General features: G+C 35.5%; 1 long non-coding RNA gene across 1 annotated transcript in view; it reads right to left on the bottom strand.

Moving 5' to 3' along the window:
• Positions 1–900: 900 nt before the first annotated feature.
• Positions 901–20688, bottom strand: part of LOC129144102 (uncharacterized) — a 56466-nt gene continuing 36678 nt past the window's right edge. Inside the window, exons 2-3 of the long non-coding RNA XR_008548274.2 lie at positions 19013–19180; positions 901–11611 (exon numbers count right to left, since the gene is read on the bottom strand). This is a non-coding gene — a long non-coding RNA (uncharacterized LOC129144102). The remainder of the gene's footprint in view (positions 11612–19012; positions 19181–20688) is intronic.

The raw sequence follows: 20688 nt of genomic DNA, 5'->3' as shown, positions 1-20688 counted from the left end.
TCCTTCAATGGTCCATTGCAGTCAGAATATAATACAAACTCCCTAGTAACCGCTGAATAACCTGCTCTACTCCGCTTCTCCGCCTCTCTTGCCCTGACTCATTATGTTCCAACCACAAGGTAATCTTCTCATCCTCCATCCACTTCTCTACCTTTGCACATTGCCCTCCACTTGGAGCTCTTCTTCCCCTTCTACTCATCATTTAGGTCTCACTGAAGCCTTTATGATCTAACCCCATCACCAACAAAATTACACCCACTCTGTCTTTTTCATTATATTTCGTCTTCATAGACTTTTCAAATGTTGTTTAAATATTTATTTGAATGTGACTCATTTAATATATGTCTTCTATTTAGAGAGGAAGCTCCAGGAAGAGGGGGCCCATGTGTACTTTTGTTGCTTACTGGATACTCAGTTCCTAGCTCAGGACTGAAGCATAAGAGACCAAGAACACTTGGTGATTGAATGAACAGAGTACATTCGTTTATACACTGGGCAGTTCATTTTAGAAACTTTAGTTTCTCTGCATCACATATTCTCATTGTCCTACTTACTGCTGAGCAATAGGTCACAATATCTATCAATGAATTTGTAGTTAAAATGGGTCAAAATAACTACTTATCTTTTCATGGAGTAATGTTCCAAAGTCAGATGTTCCTGCATCTCCCTACAACCACACCTTACCCACTTACTCTAGATCCTCTTGGAGATATAGAGAGATAGATAAATCTATCTATATCTATTTTTCTATCAGTCTATATATATAAACACACATATAAACACCCAAATACATACATACATATACACACATATGTATATATTGAGAAAAGATATACACACATAAACATATATAAATTTACAAATATATATAATTATAATACATATGATTTCTTCCCCAATTTAATCAGTCAGGTTCAATGTTCAATTTCCTAACTTACAGGGATACAGGCTTATTGCTCTTTCAGGTTACACTTTAACATACATCTTATCAGTTAGCAATTGATAGTTAATTTATGTGTACAAGAATCCAAGTTATCTGTAAGAGTTATACAGTGTATTTTCATATTCGTTTTCTGTTATAATTCTCCTAAACAACTATAGAGGATAAGTCCAAAATATGCTGGTTTTCCAAAGATAAGAGTTTCATCGGTGATAGTCAATAATCAAATATAAAATTTAAATGCTATTTACCATCCCCCCAACTTCATCAAACAGATGTATCCTGTTCTGACATATTAATTAAGGCATCTAATCACATTGCTCACATGCCACACCTATGCTCTGTGATCAGTGATTGAATCTAATAATATTTTAAATTCATTGAAATTGCACATTAAACACAGTTGTACCTGTAAATAATGCAAGCTGTTTAAAGCTTTTACTGCAAATGCATTTGCACCACACTTTTTAAAAGTTGTAAATTATGATGGCGTTTGTCAAGCTGTCCCTCCATCTGGAAGCACAGTGAAATATCAGGTGTTCCACATTAATTTTTTGTAGGCTTTGGAGAGACAGCTTATGTTTGAACCTAATAGCTTACAGTACATAAATGAATATTATTACTACCAAAGTCAGAAGTAGGGCTTATGAGTCATCTTTAATTTCACATCTAAAAAGTTATTCAATATTACAAATTTAGAAACACAATAAAAATTCAGATTTCCATATGCCTTTATTTTCCCTTTGCAGTGTAGCATTAAGAAATTTTTTTTGGTGGGGGACATTTCTTTGAAAATGATTTCCTCCCAAAAAGTCAGAGGCTGAATGATCATGAGGTGCATTTTTTCCACTGTCTGATTTTCAAGGGCCAAATTAATTCCTACCCATGTTGACCAGTAGGATAATGACTAAAGATCAGTTAGGCCCAAATATTTCCAGCATTCCTGTTAAAAAGACCAAAAGGAATACGTTGGTTCATATTTCATGGAACAAACAGTATAATGTGCTCAACTACATGTCTATCATATTGCATATATAGATATGCAGTATATCAGCATGTATTATGTAAATGCCATAAAAAGCACAGATAACACAGAGAAACTACAAACCTCTCCCATAAATTTATTTAGCAATTATTTTTTAGTACAATTGTTTCAGACACTGTCATAAGCATTAGTGACATCTCAGTGGACCATAGAGACATTGTCTCTGTTACCACAAACCTTTAGCCACTAACTGAAAAACAAAAATTGCCGCTTAGTGATTTTAAATGAGTGGTTTAATTGAATGGATTACTATGAGAGTCAGATGTCAAAATGTATGCAATAGTATTTTGTAAATTGAACAGTGTCATATAAATTAAATATTACAAATTTAAACATATAATCTTTCAATGCCCACGTTCCCACGTTCTAGAAAAATGTCATTAATGCATGATTGCCTATGAAAGATTTTGGGTAAAATGCAGTGTAAGGGGAAAGTTTATAGACTTATCTAACTTAAAGTAGGGGGAAAACATCCTTTAGAATGAATGTCCCCTGAAATAATTTGCCTTACTACTTAGGGGTCTTTTCCTTGGCCTTGTTGGTTTCCTCTCACCATCTAATATTGTCATAATTCCAAGAACTGGCATTTAAAGTGGTTTCTTGTTTTATTGCTGGAATTTTATTGTCTTATAATTTCTAGTTCATTTACATTTGAGCAAGTTCTTCATATCCTTGCCTTAAAGTATGTATTTTCCCTTTTGGTTATCTGTAGCAGATGTTATGATGTGCTTCACAGATCACCACCCATCCCCCAACCCATTCAAAACTGAGGCACTCATTCTCTCAGCTCCTGGGAATGTTAGTGGTTGACAGCTGTCTGCTGAGTCCCTCTCTGGAAATTGCCCCTGGCTAAGAGAGCCATCTCACTCGAAGTTCAAGCCCTTTCCTGGGGTAGCAGATATCCAATGACAGTTGATGTGGGAATTTAAAGGCTGGGCCCTTGCCTCAATTCAAGACACCTTTTAGGGGCCATTCCACCTTCAGAGGTCCCTCAAGGGATTAGCTGGGACATATGTTGGGACGTCTGTAGAGTTCAGCTTCTCCCTTTGCCCATCCTGCTTCATTTCCTTGCTCTCACTGGGCCTCATCCAGACAGCACTGAATAATGAATATACTTCCTGCACACACATTTCTATTGCAAAGTCTGCTTCCTAGTGAACCTAAGCTGCATTGTTACCTCTGTATATTAATTAACAAATAGTCTAGACTGCATGTAAAATGTACATGCTTAATTATCATCATGCCTGGACATAAAAATTAACTCATATTTTTAAATCTCATCATTTATTTCATTGTTCTGAGATGTTTCTGTATTTGTTCATTCATTCTTATCACTGATAATTATGTGCCGAACACATGCTAGGTTCAGTGGAAAACACTAGAGGTACCGTGATGAGCAAAATAAAAGTGAACTCTTATTCTCCTGTGCTTTGCAGATTAGTTAGGGAGATGGACATTTGCAAAATAATCACACAAAAATATATTTACTGCAAATGGCAACATCAATGAAAAACAAAAGGCTGTTATAGTAGAGGGCCCTGAGAAATCAATGGAGTCCTTGAGGTAATGGCCTTACTGCTGAGACCTAAAGGACAACGTAAGAGTTAAAAAGGCAAAAGGAGGTTATTAAAAGACTTCCGGGAAAGGAGAGCAAAGTGTAAAAGCTCCAGGGTCAGAGATATCCAACAGGGAAAGAAGGCCCTGATGGCTGGAGTTTAAGCAACTAGTGGGAGAGTGACCCAGGGTAAAGCTGCAAGATAAGCATGCCATGTTTTATTTAGTCTTTGTTTAGGGTTTTGAACTTTATTCTATAAGAAATGGGAAGCCATGAAGGTTTTTTAAAGTAGAAGAATGGTATGATCAAGTGTGTATTTTGAAGTATTACTCTGATTGCAATGTATGTGTAATTGCATATTCATATACTCACTTGGTTGAATGTGTGAAAATCAACCAAGGCAAGTGATTTCTGGAGATGGGCTCAGTCATTTCCTATGCATGCTAGCCTGGGTGGTAATCATAAGTGCCATTAGAAACCAAAATAGTACATTTCTACCATATATTAACACCGTTGCAATTTAGCATGTTGTGGCACTTAAAAGGCAGATCTCTGTTTTTAATCAGAGGCCAGAAAGAAAAACCTACACTCCAGAAGGATTTCCCTCTCTCAGTCACTGGCTCTCATTCTGTTTTCCTACATAAAATTATAATCATCAATTTTTAATCATCTGAATAATGAACGATGTGCTGTTCTTGTTCTGCAGTTTGTTTTCTTGATTTCCACTACCCCTACCCCTACACTACCCCTACACTGTAAGATCCTTGATAATTTTTAATGGGTCTTATCTTTTTATCCTCCATGCCTAACATAGTACCTAGTACATAGCAGGTAAATAAATATTATGAATAACTATCACATTTTTATCTTAAAACTTCATTGCAGATCATTATTTAGCATTACTCTTTTTCAACATAGCAGAGAGTATAGAAAGCCTAAGGGGAAAAGATTTCCAGTGATATACAAATAGATAAAGGGCATCAATGGCCAACTCACAAAAAAGGGAATACAAGCAGTTAATGAAAATGTGAAAATTGAGTCAACCCAATCAGTAATCAAAGCAATGTCAAAAAATTATAATGACATAGAGTTTTTCACACATCAAACTGGCAAAGATTTTTTAAGGAAATGAAGGTGCAATAAAATTAACAGGTTCATAAGATTCCATAATGAGTAAAAACTTAGTATAGTATATAGGCAGGGCAGTTGAGCAATACATAGCTTTCTTAGTCTATTTGGCTGCCATAACAAAATACCATGAAGTGGTTAGCTTATAAACAGACATTTACTGCTTCCGATTCTGGAGGTTGGGAAGTCCAAGATTAAAACATTGGCAAATTTGGTGTCTGGTGAGCACCCACCCTCCGGTTCATGGATGATGCCTTCTCGCTGTGTCCTCAGATGGCAGAAGGGACAATGCAGCTCTCCAGGTTGCTTTAATAAGGGCACTAATCCCATTTATGAAAGTTCTGCCCTCATGATCTAATCACCCCTCAAAGGGCCCACCTCATAATATCCTCACATTGGTGATTAGGTTTTAACATGTAAATTTTGGGAGGACACAAACATTCAAACCATAGCAATAGCCAAACGGTAAATATGTGCATTCTCTGAGTCATCAACTTTATTTCTGATTTTTTTAAGAAAACAATATTCTTTTTGCAAGATGTATCCAAAAATATGTTCATTCTGAAGTTATTCATGCAAAAATAAAACAGCATATATGCCCTACAACAGGTGACTGATTGATAACTGATTATTAATAACTGACATTGGCCGGGCATGGTGCCTCATACCTGTAATTCCCGCACTTTGGGAGGCCAAGGCAGGCAGATCATGAGGTCAAGAGATCGAGACCATCCTGGCCAACATGGTAAAACCCTGTCTCTACTAAAAATACAAAAATTAGCTGGGCATGGTGCTGCGTGCCCGTAGTCTCAGCTACTCGGGAGGCTGAGGCAGGAGAATTGCTTGAACCCCGGAGGCGGAGGTTACAGTGAGCTGAGATTGCGCCACTGCACTCCAGCTTGGCAACAGAGTGAGACTCCATCTCAATAAAAAATACATAAATAACTGACATTAATCTGGTGAATTCATAATTCAACTTTATGCAGGCATTAGAAATGATGTTGTAGAAGAATATTAACAGAAAAAAACATGGGTAATTATATATATAAATATATATAAAGAATATATATCAATAAATCAAATAACATGATATAAGATCTAAATATTCATGGACAAGTAACAAACACATATTAGTTAATTATACAAAAAAGTAAAAGTTGTTTTACAAGCTCCATTGCACTCTGAGCAGATAGACCAATACAAAAACCTTTTATAAATGTGTATGTTTGTGCATGCAGGGTAAAAACCTCATTACTCCCACCCTTGATACATATTAGGTATTCTGTAATTTTTTTATATGAAGTGTTTTACATGAAAAGCTGAATACCAAATTTGTCTATAATCTATAGTCCATTATTAGCAAAATAATTATCATCAGTCTGGAGCAAATTATTTTTAAGAGTTATAGAAATTGGCAAGTAGCACAAACTCCTTAAGCTTTAACTAGGCAAAATAATCTAAATATGTGGAGAATGTCCTATTATAAGATAGTTGTTTGAATGTTTTGATTTATTTAATCTATGAAACAGCAATCCTGTCAGTCTCTCACTCCAAACCCATCATGTCTTCCCATTTCACTCAGTAGAAAAATTGTACAATGGCCTGCAAGACATGTATGTATATATCTAGCTTTTTGTTTCTTCTCTCCTTCTCATTCCTGCTATTCTTGTTTACTCCAACTCCACCCACAGAGATTTTTCCACTTGCTCTTCCCTCTGTCTGCATTGATATTCCACACTAGGTATTTCAACAGATAGCCCTTCATCAGCTTCAAGCACTTGCATAATGACCACCTTCTCAGTAAGGTCTTCTCGAATACCATATTTAAAATTGCAGCTCACATTTCTCACATTCACTACCCCCCTTTTCCTATTTTATTTTTCTCCCTAGCAATAGAATACAAATGACATTCTATTTGTTTTAGTGATGTGTGCGCTCATTGCCTGCCTTCTCCTAATAGAATGTAAGTTCCCTGAGGCTGTTTTGTTCACTGCTGTATCATCAGTGTCTGAACCAGTGCCTAGCATATTGTAGATGCTCAATAAATGTTTTTGAAAAAACTCATGAAACAGATTGTAGGTTATAGTCTCTTTTCATACTTATGTATTAGCATTTAATATTCTACATTTATGTGTCTGTCTCATCCACCAGACAGAACTGTTCAAGGGCAAGGACTACACCTTACTAATCTTTGAATCACTCAGTTTAGACAGTGTCTGGATTTAAGTAGATGTGCTCTAAATATATGTTGATTGAACAAGCAAATGGAATAAAAATCAACATGTTTGTGTACTTTCCCAAAAGCACCCACCTCGGTGCATCTTTAGGTATTCAAAAATTAAAATTTATCATGTTTGTCAATCAGAGAAACTCTAAGCTAAGAGCTTGCTCTGAAACACATTTCTCATTCTTGTCTTAACAACTCACTTGACAATATTTGATAAATACAGTCATTTGTGCAAAGGACCTTGGTATTTCCAATAAATTTGAAAATATTTCCCATTTCCTTGTATCTTTCCTTCAACATGTTCAAATAGTTTAATTTGTTTTGTTGTTTCAAATATTCTGAGCAGTTTCTTCTCCATTTATTAAAAATTTTATTAAATTTTAAAGAATATTCACATCTTATTTGCAGAATTTAAGGGAAAGATTATTTGGTACTTTGTGTCTTAAACAGAATAACCATTCTGAAAGTATTTTGACAATCTTTTGGAAGAACCGATATATTACGTGCTGATGCCATTGTATGTGTTGTGTATATATAGATATATACATGTATGTCTGTATGTATATTTTAAATCATCCATCATACTTTTCCCAATTGTTGCTTAAAATGAGTCATCACTAGATTCATTAATTCAACTATCTTGTTTTAGGCTTCAATGAAAAGAGCTTATAGATTTTTCCTTTTTTTTATTTATTTTTCTTTTCTGGGGGTTGGTGTTGCGGGTGCTGATTACTATCACTCTTCCAAGTAGCACAAATACATTTCACAATGTGAACTTTGATAAATGTCCAAATGGATTTTAAAACTAAGCAAATTGAACCGCTTTTTGAGTCCCATAATTTATTCCAGCCATCTGTGTCACACACACGTTTGTTTCTTAAAGGCTTTATACATTTTTTAATTTTTTTGCCCATCTTCCAAACCAGCAGCACCTTAGGATGTAACAGCATTAACATATTTCAAGATTGACTTTGACCCCCTGAAGAATATAATAAGAAGAAAAATGAGAAACATTTTTCAACTTAACTATTTTCAATTTGGAGATTAAAAAGTATAGAACCAAAAACATTCTTTTGGCATGATACTTTCTATTTAAAGGCCACCAAATGTTTCTTTCTGAGAGATTGTATTGAGTGGTTAGGATCTTGGCATCCACTATTGTTCTAGGGAAAGATTTTCCTGGCCCACACTTGTTGTTCCTGGATAATGAATGACTAGAGTATATGGACAGAGCCACCTTCCCATCTGTACTAGCTTTAAAAACCATTGATTGCTGTGTTGCATCCTCTGTTGAACCATGCATGCTTAATCATTAATTTTACTTAGAGCTAATAAAAATAGCTGACTTTATTGATCATCTACTGTATGCCCAGGACATTACACATGATCTTTTATTTAATTACCACAATAATCTGAAATTAAAAATGTAGAAACTGACACTTATGTATTGTATTGGAGTTTCAGATACCTAATTTCTTTCTTGGGGGTGGTAGGTAGGAGTTATTGAAACACCACCACAATATCGTGAATTTTATTTATTTATTTTAAGTGCAGTATACTTTATAAACAGCATTTTTTGGTTTTATAAACGTCCAAATGGATTTTATTTTGGTTTTATTCATGGAACTAACATTTAGAGTTCCTATTTTGCTAAGCAATTTATTAGACATTGTATATTAATTATCATATAATTAAGAAAATCGAGGCTTCACAATGTTAATGCTGTATCTTCACAAGACTAATGGGTGGCAGATCTTGGATTCTTGCCCAGGACTCCTTCACTCAATACCTTCTATTTTACATGTCTGCCTTGAAATAGAGTAATGTGTTCCCTTACAGAATTTTTCTATTTTGCTGTTCTAGTCTAGTCTAATCTGTGACCTATGAGAATCCTGATTAAAGAATGATAATATCTATTTCATGGTTTTTCCTTGTTACAGTAAGAAACAAACATATGTATATACCTATTATGTATGACTAAATATATTACATGTATCATGCACATCCTAAATAAATATGTATAGTTGTAATTGTTACGCATAGTAAATCCATGCCTATGCGATGAGTTGTATCACAGATTTTCACAGAAATATAATGTGTTAAATACTTTGTCATCTTCCTCTCATCATTTTAACTAAGCTAAATTGCTAAACATAGAACATAAATTTCTAATCAACTTGTATGTGCTTTGATACAAGAAGCAATTCATACTTTAAAGTAGATTTTTCTGGGCATAAGAAAAATTTGACTAAAGTGATAAAAATAGGGAATGATAAAAGAGTTTCAGATTCTTTAGCTTAGAGAAGACAAAGCTGGCTAAGCTTGAATAAATTATTGTATTCAAATAGTTTTTATCAGAATAGTGAGCAGTTGTTTTCTATTTTGACATCAGGTCATGAAATAGGTTTAATAAATTGAGACAATGTAATTGGATATAAAAAATAACTTCTTTATGTCAAAGATAAAATATTAGCGTGGACTACCAGGGATGATATGAAGTCTTTATCCTGGAAATCTGAACAAAGAACATAAACAGCCATTTATCCCAGCTGCAAAAAGCAAGCTGATGGACAATGTGATCCTTAATAGTCTTTTCTAATATTTTGTTTTTATAGACATCATAACTTTTTCTTCTCTTTCCTTTCACATATCCCTGCCTTTTATGATAATAGTACCTTAAAGCAGGAGCGATTTCTGATTTTTATTTTTAAACATACCTGACTATAAGATATTAACTGCAATTTCTCTTTTACGTTAAATTTTCAATAAGTGAAAATGGTAATGTATTAGCCAGTTCTTCAGGAAAAATGCAGATTTCAAGGTAGGTCACATTTCTACTATATCCCATAACATACATACAGCAATTAGATTGATGGTTGAAAAACATATTTACATCATAACACTCTCCTGTTAACCTATCAATGGATTCTCATTAAAATTAAAGTAAAGCACACATTACTTAAATTGGCTTACAATGACTATACCTCTGTGTATCTGTGATCTCATGTCATCTCCATTTTACTCCAGCTTATACCACATCAGCCACTGTGGCTTTACTATTTATCCAGCATATTAATTCTAAGCTCTTTCTATTATTTGTACTTGGATGAATATCAAAATGGTACAGAGCAGGCAACTATTCAATGATGTTGGATCAGGATCTTCCTTAAGTAGGAAAAAGCAGGTGCAAAGTCATCGACTTCCCTTTCCATCATTTTCCCCTGAATATGAATAGGTACATATACACATCAATGCCTATCAGTTTCTCCTGATCGTTTTCTTTATTCTATATACACTGACTTTGTATCTATATCTGTATACTTGTATATTGTCAGTTTCTTCTTCTCTACCATGAGTATTGTGTGTTCTTTGCTGTGTTGCCTACACCTAGAATGGTGCCTGGCACATGATAGACACTTAATAAATAAACCTTTCACTTCACTTTCAATTTAAAAGTAGATATTATTTCTGCAATGTCAAAATATGATGAAAAATATTGTTTATAGTTGTGACTATAGTCGAAGTCAATATATTTGTGAGTGAATATTATACTTTCCATCCATATAGTTTGTCATCATGGAAAGAGAGCCGTAGTCTAAAGGTGAAGTGGGAAGTACAATTTGCAAAAATCATTACCATTCCTTTCTAAATCCAAATCAAGGCTTATTGTCTTTGGGTAAACATGTATTATTTAAGAAACTTATACTGAAGTTCTTCTCTCCATATAAGAAAACGTTTTCTGTTAAAAAGATGTGATTCTCTGATGTGAGAAGAATTTATTCCATTCCTTATCTGAGAATTTCATTACCATTTGCATGTTGCCTGGAATACAAATTGTACTGAGTAATCAATCATTGTTTAATTGCCGCTCAAGTAAACCCTTGTAATCAGACTTGCTATAAAAATGTTAAGGTGTGCAAAAAGCATAAGGTGGCATTTTCCCCTCCTTCTTATTATGCCTGTGTAACTTCCATTAATACTAATAGGAGGCACAGCTGGTCGTCAACAGGAGATTACAGGTTGCTGTTTAAATCATATCTTATTTTTATAACTTGGCAAGATTTATGTATTGAAATCAGGTGGCCAGATTTTTGCTGTTGTTAAGAAATCTTTTACTCTGAAAGAATGAGATTGGGGGGTGGGAATTGGGTCTCACATTTTTTATTTTAGGAATATAAAGACTCGAAATCCAAGCAGCAGCTTGTCCTTATACAGCAAGTCTGTCTTATTCTTTAGCACCAGCTGGAGTCCCGTTTCTAATTTGCTGTGAAGAATTAAGTGATTTGAGACCCATACCCTGGAGTATTTGACCTCCAATGTCAACCAGCTAGCTTGCAATTCCCTTGGCTGGAAAGTTTCTCCAGAATTGATTTGAACTAACATCAGTTAAAACACTCTGAAATATGGTAGTAAATATCATTGCAAATCTGAGTATGACTTTATAGCCGTGAAAATAAACACACTGTAGAATATTAAAGAAAAGAGTTTAGGAGCATGGAGAGCCTTGAGGATCAGAAATGTTGTGGCAATAGAACGATTCACCTCAGGGTCGTCAGTTTAAGTCTGGCACAGTTGGTTGGCTACACTGTCTGAAGATGGTTGTTTGTAGCATATGTTAACTGTGCCAGTGCTTGCAAATTCATTTCATAGGGTTCAGGTCCATTTGTCATAAAACAGTTATTCCTGTTATTTTCAATTGCCACAGTGTTGACAATCCTAGAGGAGAATAGAAGGACTAATAAGAACAAAGTTAATGCAGTATCTTCGTTATCCCAAGCACAAGCCAGTCTCCTTTCCCCCAATCTTCATTTTCTCATGCTGTTGGCCTCACTCACCTAGATTCTCTCCATTTTTTTTCTCTATACTTAATCTAGTCCTTTAAATTATCTAATGCATTCCTTCTCCCTCTCCATGAAACTTCTCCCAGTTATTCCTGTTACTGGTAGATTTCTATCATTCCTGAACTTGGTTGGTACCAACGACCTGAAATTAGATATAATACCAGTGCAACTAAGTAATAAGGTCAATAGTGCTGGAAGGATTGGTAGGTAGGAGGACACTGTGGTAGCCAGAAGAATAAATATCAATGTCCCCATAACTCTTTTGAAACTCCTCAGTCCTTATTCTCTCTTCATTTTTTCTTTTTCCAGCTTTCATCTCAGTTAATTAACCACATCATATGAAACCATATCCTGCTCCTCACCCTGAAATCTCTGGCTGCTCACCCTAGAAACACCACCTGCTAACAACCTGCAGTGCTGATATCCATCTTTGGCCACCACCTATCCTAACTTGCTGGAATAGCACCCTATGCCAAGAAGGGTACAAAAAACGTATACGGAAGTAAGTCCTACCCACATGAGACAATAAAATGGACGGATGAGAAAGTGGATAGAAAGTGCCAGGCGTTAGTTGAGATCAAAACGTGTTAAGTGCAGCTGGGCATGGTAGCTCACATCTGTAATCCCAGCACTTTGAGAGGCTGAGATGGGAGGATTGTCCAGGAATTCAAGACCAGCTGGGACAACATAGTGAGACCTGTCTCTACTAAAAATTATAAAAAATAAATAAATAAACCAGGTGTGGTGGTGCATGCCTGTATTCCTAACCACTGGAGAGACTGAGGCAGGAGAATTGTTTAACCCCAGGAGTTCCGGGCTTCAGTGAGCTATGATCACCACTGCACTTCAGCCTGGGTGATAGAGCAAGACCCTGTCTCAAAACAAAACAAAACAAAACTCCCAGGTGTTAAGTGTGCATTCTGGTTGGAAAATAATTAAATAGCGATTACCTTTCACAACCAATTTCCTACATATATTACTTTCATATGTTTATTGAGGTACTTGGTGCATCTAATACTATTTTTCAAGTATACTGTGAGTTAATTTAGCTTTATGCCTTTGTGTAATTTCCAACCTTGAACTTGCATGTTTTTTTCCCCATGAGTAAAACGATATGATGCGACTGAGTAACAAAAATAGCCACCATTTATTGAGAGATTATGTTATGCCACACACTCCTTTAAGTGCATGATGTACATTATACATACTCATATGATACTTAATTATCAATCCAGAAGATATTATTATGCTTATTTTACAGTTCAGGAGAATGGGCCTCTAGGAGTTTAAGTTCCTTGACCCAAGACACTACCTAGTTAGGCACATTAAAGACCTAGCCTGAGATTCTGTCACAATACATCAAATTTGTTGCAAGAAAATATTATGTTTGTGCATTCAACTCAGTGCTTTATCATATATAGTGGAAAAAAGGAAGGCTGTTTATATGCTATTGTACACCAATTCTTGCTTGTTTAAGTCTTTTGTTACTAGGTCAGATTTTGAGTGTAATATTCCAGTAATTGATATATGCACTTCTTGTTCGTCCTTCACATCGCATGACACCTCATGGTACACTGAATAAATGTTCAACAAATAAATGCATGTGGCTTTGATTTGATGTTCTGATAAAATTGTGGGATCTTGTTATTCCTTTTATTTTCAATTGCCACAGTGTTGCAATCCTAAAGAAGAATTGAAGGACTAATAAGGACAGAGTTAGGGTAGCAGCTTTCAGGGATGTGAGGTTTGAACCCCTTGGTTTAAAATTGAAAGAAAAATTTTTCCTACCTCCTATTACAGTACCTAAGACCGTATGCAGTACACATCCTGGTTTTCTAGTAATGAAGTTTTAAGAAATATGTGATCACTTTCATTCACATTTTTTTTCTGAATATGTGATAAAATCATAAAACACAAAACATTAAAGGGGAAAATACAAAATACTCATAATTGTACTATCAACATTTGAATTTATATCAATTTATGGAAATTTTGATTTGTTATCTTTTTTACTTAACTTGAAATGTGATTTTTAGTAGATTCATATTATTCTAAATTTTTGATGTTCCCTAAAATATTAATATATGTAGGCTAGGTTATGCTACAATAACAAATCACTCCAGAAATTTCAGAGGCTTAATGCGACAAAGGTGTATGTCTTGCTCACGTTACATATCCCATGTGGGCTGGTAGAAAGCTTCTGCTCTATACAGATACACAGGGATTTGAGCCGCCAGAGGTTGCAATTTCTTTTGATTATACCTTCAGGAACATATGGCCTCCTCAGTCCAAGTGGTTATAAAGATGCAGAAATTTCTCACCTCAAAGTAAAATACTTAAATAAGAAATGACATATGTCACTTCTACTCATAGTTCAATGGCCAGAACAAGTTGCATTACAGTGCCTAATTGTAAGGGGTCTGCAGACTATAAAGGAACACATGGGATATTTTATGTAATTAACCCTCCTCAATTTCTTTCTTAAATAGATGTCCCTCAGTTTTATATTTAGCAGTGTTTTCTCAAAAGTTCGGGGTATAAAGAAAGGCATCCTTCCTTTTTTCAAGTGTTAATAAATCTGTAATAATTACTAGCCTTTAGACTTCAGACTTAGGTTCACTCAAAATATAACTTACGTGTTCTATAATAAAAGTTGATTTCTATTTTGAATCCTCAATCAGCCAAGTGGCAAAACAAAATCTCAGCCAATCTAATACTTCTTCTCCCATTCACCTAGAGTTTCTTCTAAATTTAGGGGATAGCAAAGTGCCCATATTTCAGGCAGGAGAGTGAGGCACCTGGGCCCTAGTCATTTGCATGTTCCAGTGTGGTGACTGATGAGATGAGCATCACCCATTCTATGTGCTGGTCCATCTGCATGAGTACAAGAAGCTTCTGTTTCCTAAAGACAAGACTCTCAAAGCGTTGTGTTCTCTCTCAGTTGCTGCTGTGCCAGTGTGGGCCTCATATTCTGCTCTGAATGTGTCAAAGATGGGGTGCTGGCAAGGGGATGTAAAACATCAGGGCTCAGATTCTTTTCTCAGAGTCCCAATAGTGACTAGTTTTTTTCCCTTGATAGGGAGGATAGGAAGTGTAGAAATTGGCTGATTGCATATTCTCCCAAATCTTACAATGTACCGTAACTTCAGGTTTTGAAATCAAGACGCTAAAATTTGACTTTTCTAAAACTTGTCTTCTGTTTTAATAACTCTCAGCTGAAGCTATAATCCCACTGACTGAGTAGAGGCAAAAATGAGGAAAAAAAGTTGAAAAATGCATACCTTTCCTCAAAATATCATTCTATGAAAGAGATACATATATATGTTTGTGTATGTAAATATGTGTGTGTGTGTGTGTGCGTGTGTGTGTGTATTTGTTGTTGTTGTTCACATTGAAAGAGATAATGCTGCCTACCAAACTAATAAGTCCTTTCCTGGAGAAATTGCCAAACCTGCTGACTAACTACTCAGGTTTCCTGTGGGTAAGGTGGTCATCTTCTGCACCATGCAACTATATTATCTAATAAAACCTGACTATCCAGTGTTTATTTGCAATCCCAGAGCCAAAATTCTTCTTTAATAATATGCATCCCAATCATATTCTTAACTTAGTATTTTACCTGGAGGCTTAGGTGTTCCCAGAAATACATTTTTAAAATGTATTTTAGAGGTGCTGGTGATGGGATAGGGGATTATTATTTGTGCTCATTTGCTGGTTAGCTGTGGCTTTAGAAGAGCCATTTTGTCTGTCATTGGAGGAAGGTGACTCACTTCTTGTAAATGTAATTCCCTCCCTTTCTACATCCAGTTTCCAAGAAGGAAGACTTGCCACTGTGTTTCTAATGAGTCATTTTTTAATCATGCTGCCCATCAAGCAAAGATAGATGAATAGATTATTTTTTCATTTTTGTGTATAGTTTTGCAACCCAATAAGCACTTCTTCTTGAGACATTAATCCACTTTATGAGAGAGAACAGGACCAGGATAGTGGAGGGCTTATGTTTTGGGAGGCAGTTGGAGTGGGTGGGGTTAATGAGAGAGTTTCCTATTTGGGAAATGGGAAGGAGTGGAAAGGAGAAAGGAAGTACAAGTTCCACAGAGTAGAGGCCCCCTGAATATGTAGGTTCATAGAAGGAGAAGCCTCTGTGGGTCCCTGTAAAGACTTAGCACTCAATTTCGCTGTTTCAAGGATCTTGGCGAGTGTCTCTCACAACTAAGCCAGGAAAAGAGGAAGTTCATCTTCCACGGGAGCCACAGCCATCATAAAATGTTAGAGTGGAATGACCAGCAAAAGAGTGGAAAATGCAGTGGAAGAGTAAAGTTTAATAGTGACAGTGTATAATCCCTAGACGATCCCTCTACTTTTAATAGACTTTTAATTTTAGAATAGTTTTAGATATAGAGAAAAGTTTCGAAGATAGTACAGAGAGGTCCTATTCATCTCACACTCAGTTTCCATTATTATACCTTCTTACATTAGTATGGTACGAATATTACATTCATGAACCAATGTTAGTCCATTATCATTAACTAAGTTCCTACTTTACTCAGGTTTCCTTGGCTTTTACCTAATAGATTTCACTCGTGCAGGATCCCACCAGTGTACCATACTACATTTACTGGACATGTCTCTTTAGGTTCCTTTTCGCTGTGGCAGTTTCTCAGATTGTCCTTGTTTTTGATGACCTTTGAGTAGTACTATTCAGATATTTTGTAGAATCCCTTAATTAGATTTGTCTGGTATTTCTTAATGATTAGATTGGCTAAAGATTTTTAGGAGGAAGACCTCAGAAGGAAACTTCCATTTTTATCCCATCATAATACAAGTGTGTGCTAGCAATATGATTTATCACTGTTGATATTAAATTTGTTCACCTGGCTGAGATATTGTTTGTCAGGTTTCTCCACTATAAAATTACTCTCTTCTTCTATTTCTTTTCATAGTGTATTTTTTAGAATGAAGTCCCTTATGAGAAGACCACATATAATCATTAGAAATAAGAAAGATCAGCGGGGCGCAGTGGCTCATGCCTGTAATCCTAGCAGTTAGGGAGGCCAAGACGGGTGGATTCCCTGAGCTCAGGAGTTCAAGACCAGCCTAGACAACATGGCAAAACCCTGTCTCCACTAAAAATAGAAAAAAATTAGCTGGGTGTGGTGGTGCGTGCCTGTAATCCCAGCTACTCGGGAGGCTGAGGCAGGAGAATCACCTGAACCCAGGAGGTGGAGGTTGCAGTGAGCCAAGATCATGCCGTTGTAGTCCAGCTTGGGCGACAGAGTCAGACTCTGTCTCAAAAAAAGAAAAAAAAGTAATAAGAAAGATCAGTGGTGGTAGGGAGGAGTGACCAGATTGGAGAATAATATAAAATAAGTAGAGTTTGATTTGTGCTTTGAAAAAAAGGTAGGGTTTGGATATGTAGTAGGGACAGAGGATGGGGAGTTGTGCTCCCCCTCCTTATAGCCAAGTACCTACATAGATTATTTGGAATTCCGCATAAAAGCTCTGTTTATTCTCCCGTATTTATTTACTTATTCAATTATTTATTTATATTAATATGGACTGATGGATGTTTATTTTATACTTTGAGTTATAATCCACACTACTTTTTTTTTATTGTTGCTCAAATTTTTCCAGCATTTGACATTGAGAGCTTTTTCATTTGGCTCCAGTGTCCCTTTGATATGCCTCCTTCACTCATCATTATGTGTCTGTGTTTGTGTCTCTGTGTGTGTGTATGTGTGTTTTAACACTTCCTTACTTTTTGGCACTACAATATGCCCCAAGCTTATCTTGTATATTCCTAGCCTCAGTTTTGGAATCAACCATTTTCCCAGGTAACTTGCTTCCTTCAATTGGAGAAATGTACATTAGAAACAAAGATCTGGGCACTAGGTGTGCTTATTGCTATTGGAGTGTCATTTTTCTAGGTCTTCTCAGCTGACAGAGCAAAAACAAATTTATGTATACTAACCCTTGTGTGCACACTTATCTGTAAATATTTCCATAATCCGCTGTAATATATAGAGGAAATTAAATAATGTGCTAAATTAAACATGAGTTCATACTAATGTCTCTAACTTTAACCCATTGCCACATTGATCATTCTAACCACCCCTAGTGTTTTTGTAACTTCCCACTCCAACAGTGAGAAACCTGGCTTCCACCATCCATTTACTTAATTCTTCAGTTCCAGTGTATATGTATGGTAGTGTCAGAATTGTTAAGCCATAACCCTGCGGGAAACAACTTTGTCAACTATACTACATTGCTTAGGTACCGTGTCTTTTGTCACTAGCTTTGTGGACTCCACAAACTTCTGAAGTTGCTTCCATCAGTACCTTTCTCCCTACTTTCTTCAGTGAGGTTATTTCATCCACTTGTAGTAGAGTTAGATTCTTCTGTCACATGTTGCCTTCCATCATGGGATTTCTTAATCTCCTATATGATTTTGTTTTAATTTACATGTGTTAAGCTTTACTGTTGGTGCTATAAAGTTCTATGGGTTTTGACAATTTAATTGTCAAATTAAATTGCATTTAATATATATGCACCATTTAATATGTATGCACCCTTTAATATGTATGCCATACCATTTAATATGTATGCACCATTATAATAGCATATAGAAAAGTTTCTTGCACAAAATATCCCCTCTATTTTATCTATTTAAACCTGCCCTCTCCTGGAACCCTTGGCAACCACCGGTCTGTTCACTGAATCTATAGTTTTGCCCTTTCCAAATGTCATATACATTGAACTGTAAGTTATGTAGCCTTTCAGACTAACTGCTTTCACTTACTAACATGCATGTAAGGTTCATGCATATTTTTGCATAACTTGATAGCTCCTTCCTTCTTATCACTAAATAGTATTCTATTGTTTGGATAGACAACAGTTTGTTTAACCTTTCACCTACCGAAAGACATCTTGGTTGCTTTCAGTTTTTGCCTATTATATATAAGACTTCTAAAAACTCGTGCAGATTTGCTTTGCAGCTTTATCATTTAATTTTTTTAATTTAGATATAATTTGCATACCATCAGATTCATCTTTTTAAAATGTATTTTTAAATGTATATTTCAGTGTTTCTTAGTACATTCACAGTATTGTGCAGCCATCACCACCATCTAATTCAAGAATATTTTCAGCACCCAAAACCATGTACCCAACAATTATTTCCCATTCTCCCTTGCCTCCGACCCAGTAATCTACTTTCTGTCTCTATAGCTTTGCCTATCTGGACATTTCCTACAAATGGAATCAAATGATACATTACCTTTTGTGTCTGGCTTCTTTAACTTAACACAGCGTTGTCAAGGTTCATCCATGTTGTAAACATGTGTCAATCATTCCACTTTATGTCTGCATATTATTCCATTATATGGATATACCACACTTCATCTTTTCGTCAGTTGTTGGACATTTGAATTGTTTCCACTTTTGGCTATTAAGAATAATGCTGATATAATCATTTATGTACACATTTTTGCATAAACATATATTTTCATTTCTCATGGATATATATCTATCACTGTAATTGCTGGGTCATATGGTAACTCTTTGCTTAACTCTTTGAGGAGTTCCCCAACTATTTTTGAAAGCAGCAGTACTATTTTAGATTCCCTCCAGCAATGTTTGAGAGTTTCAATTTTGCCACCTCCTCACTAACACTTGTTATTGTTCATCTTTTTTATTATAGCCATGTAATGGGTGTGATTTGATATCTCATTAAGATTTTGATTTGCATTTCTCTAATGACTAATGATCATGTGCTTCACATGCAGGTTTCTGTATGTTCATAAGTTTTCAAATCAGTTTGGTAAGCACCTAGAAGCACTATTACTGGATTATGTGTTAAGATTATGTTCTCTTAATTTTTAGTCAATCAAATAAATGTAATCATCTAAAACAACCAATATTTGTGAACTCTCATCTGTTACAAACAATGATAGCTAGCTAGTTGTTAGCCAGAGAGGAAACAGAAAACTCATGTTGTTCTATGTTATTCTTCCCTGAGTGCAAATGATTATTGCACCTTCTACGGGAGATGACAAGGTGCTGGGGTACTTTCAGGTGTCACAATGACCATGTGTGCCACAAGCATTTAGTGTCTGAGGATGAATCAATATTGTGCAGTGTGTGAAAGAGTCTTGCACAATTAAGAAATGTTCTATTCCTAATGTCACTGAACATCCCAGATGAAATTAATAGACAAATGTAGGAGTCAACAGAAACTGAAAGACAGAAAAGATAGAAGGTAGAGTTCAAAATTTGCAAGTGAAAAAACAAGTATGGAAAGGAAATAGTGGTTAACTGACAACTTTCTGGGACTGATAAGATCTCCTTCCTAGAAATATTTTGAGACTTAAATAATCTCTGAGACCTATAAATGTCACAGTCTTTGAGACTGTTGTTTTTATTTATATTTTGCATCTTCATCCTGACTATCTAACATTATTTAGATTACCTTACTGAGTGGCCTTTGCAGTCAAAAGATGCTAACCAGCACAATTTTTTTTCCTATAAAGGTACGGACAGGGTGGAATTTGAAGGAGGTGTTAAAGTTCCCACTTTACTCTGAAGTTATTCATTATAAGCTGTTAGGACTAACATTTGCATTGTGGTTAAAAAATAACAAGTAATTGTGGTATCTTTAAACATTAACCTGGCAAGCTCATTATTTGGGATGCTTTGACTAATTATTTTTCTTTGTGATGCTAATGAATTGCTTTCTGAGGTCACATAAAATTATGAAATTGAGGCTAACATAAAATCAAATATTTGGGTAGGAGAAAGTAGCAAGTGCTTTGCATCCTTATTCCAATTATGTGGGATAGTATTCTAAAGTATTATTCAGCATTATAAACCAGGAATTAACGCAGAAAAAAATGAAAATTTCTTAATTTAATTCCCATTGGTAGGATATTGTGGTGAAGTGGAACTTTGTCAAAA

The sequence above is a fragment of the Pan troglodytes genome, chromosome 1 (genome assembly GCF_028858775.2).
Source record: "Pan troglodytes isolate AG18354 chromosome 1, NHGRI_mPanTro3-v2.0_pri, whole genome shotgun sequence".
NCBI lineage: Eukaryota > Metazoa > Chordata > Mammalia > Primates > Hominidae > Pan > Pan troglodytes.
This window is presented reverse-complemented; position numbering and strand designations above follow the sequence as displayed.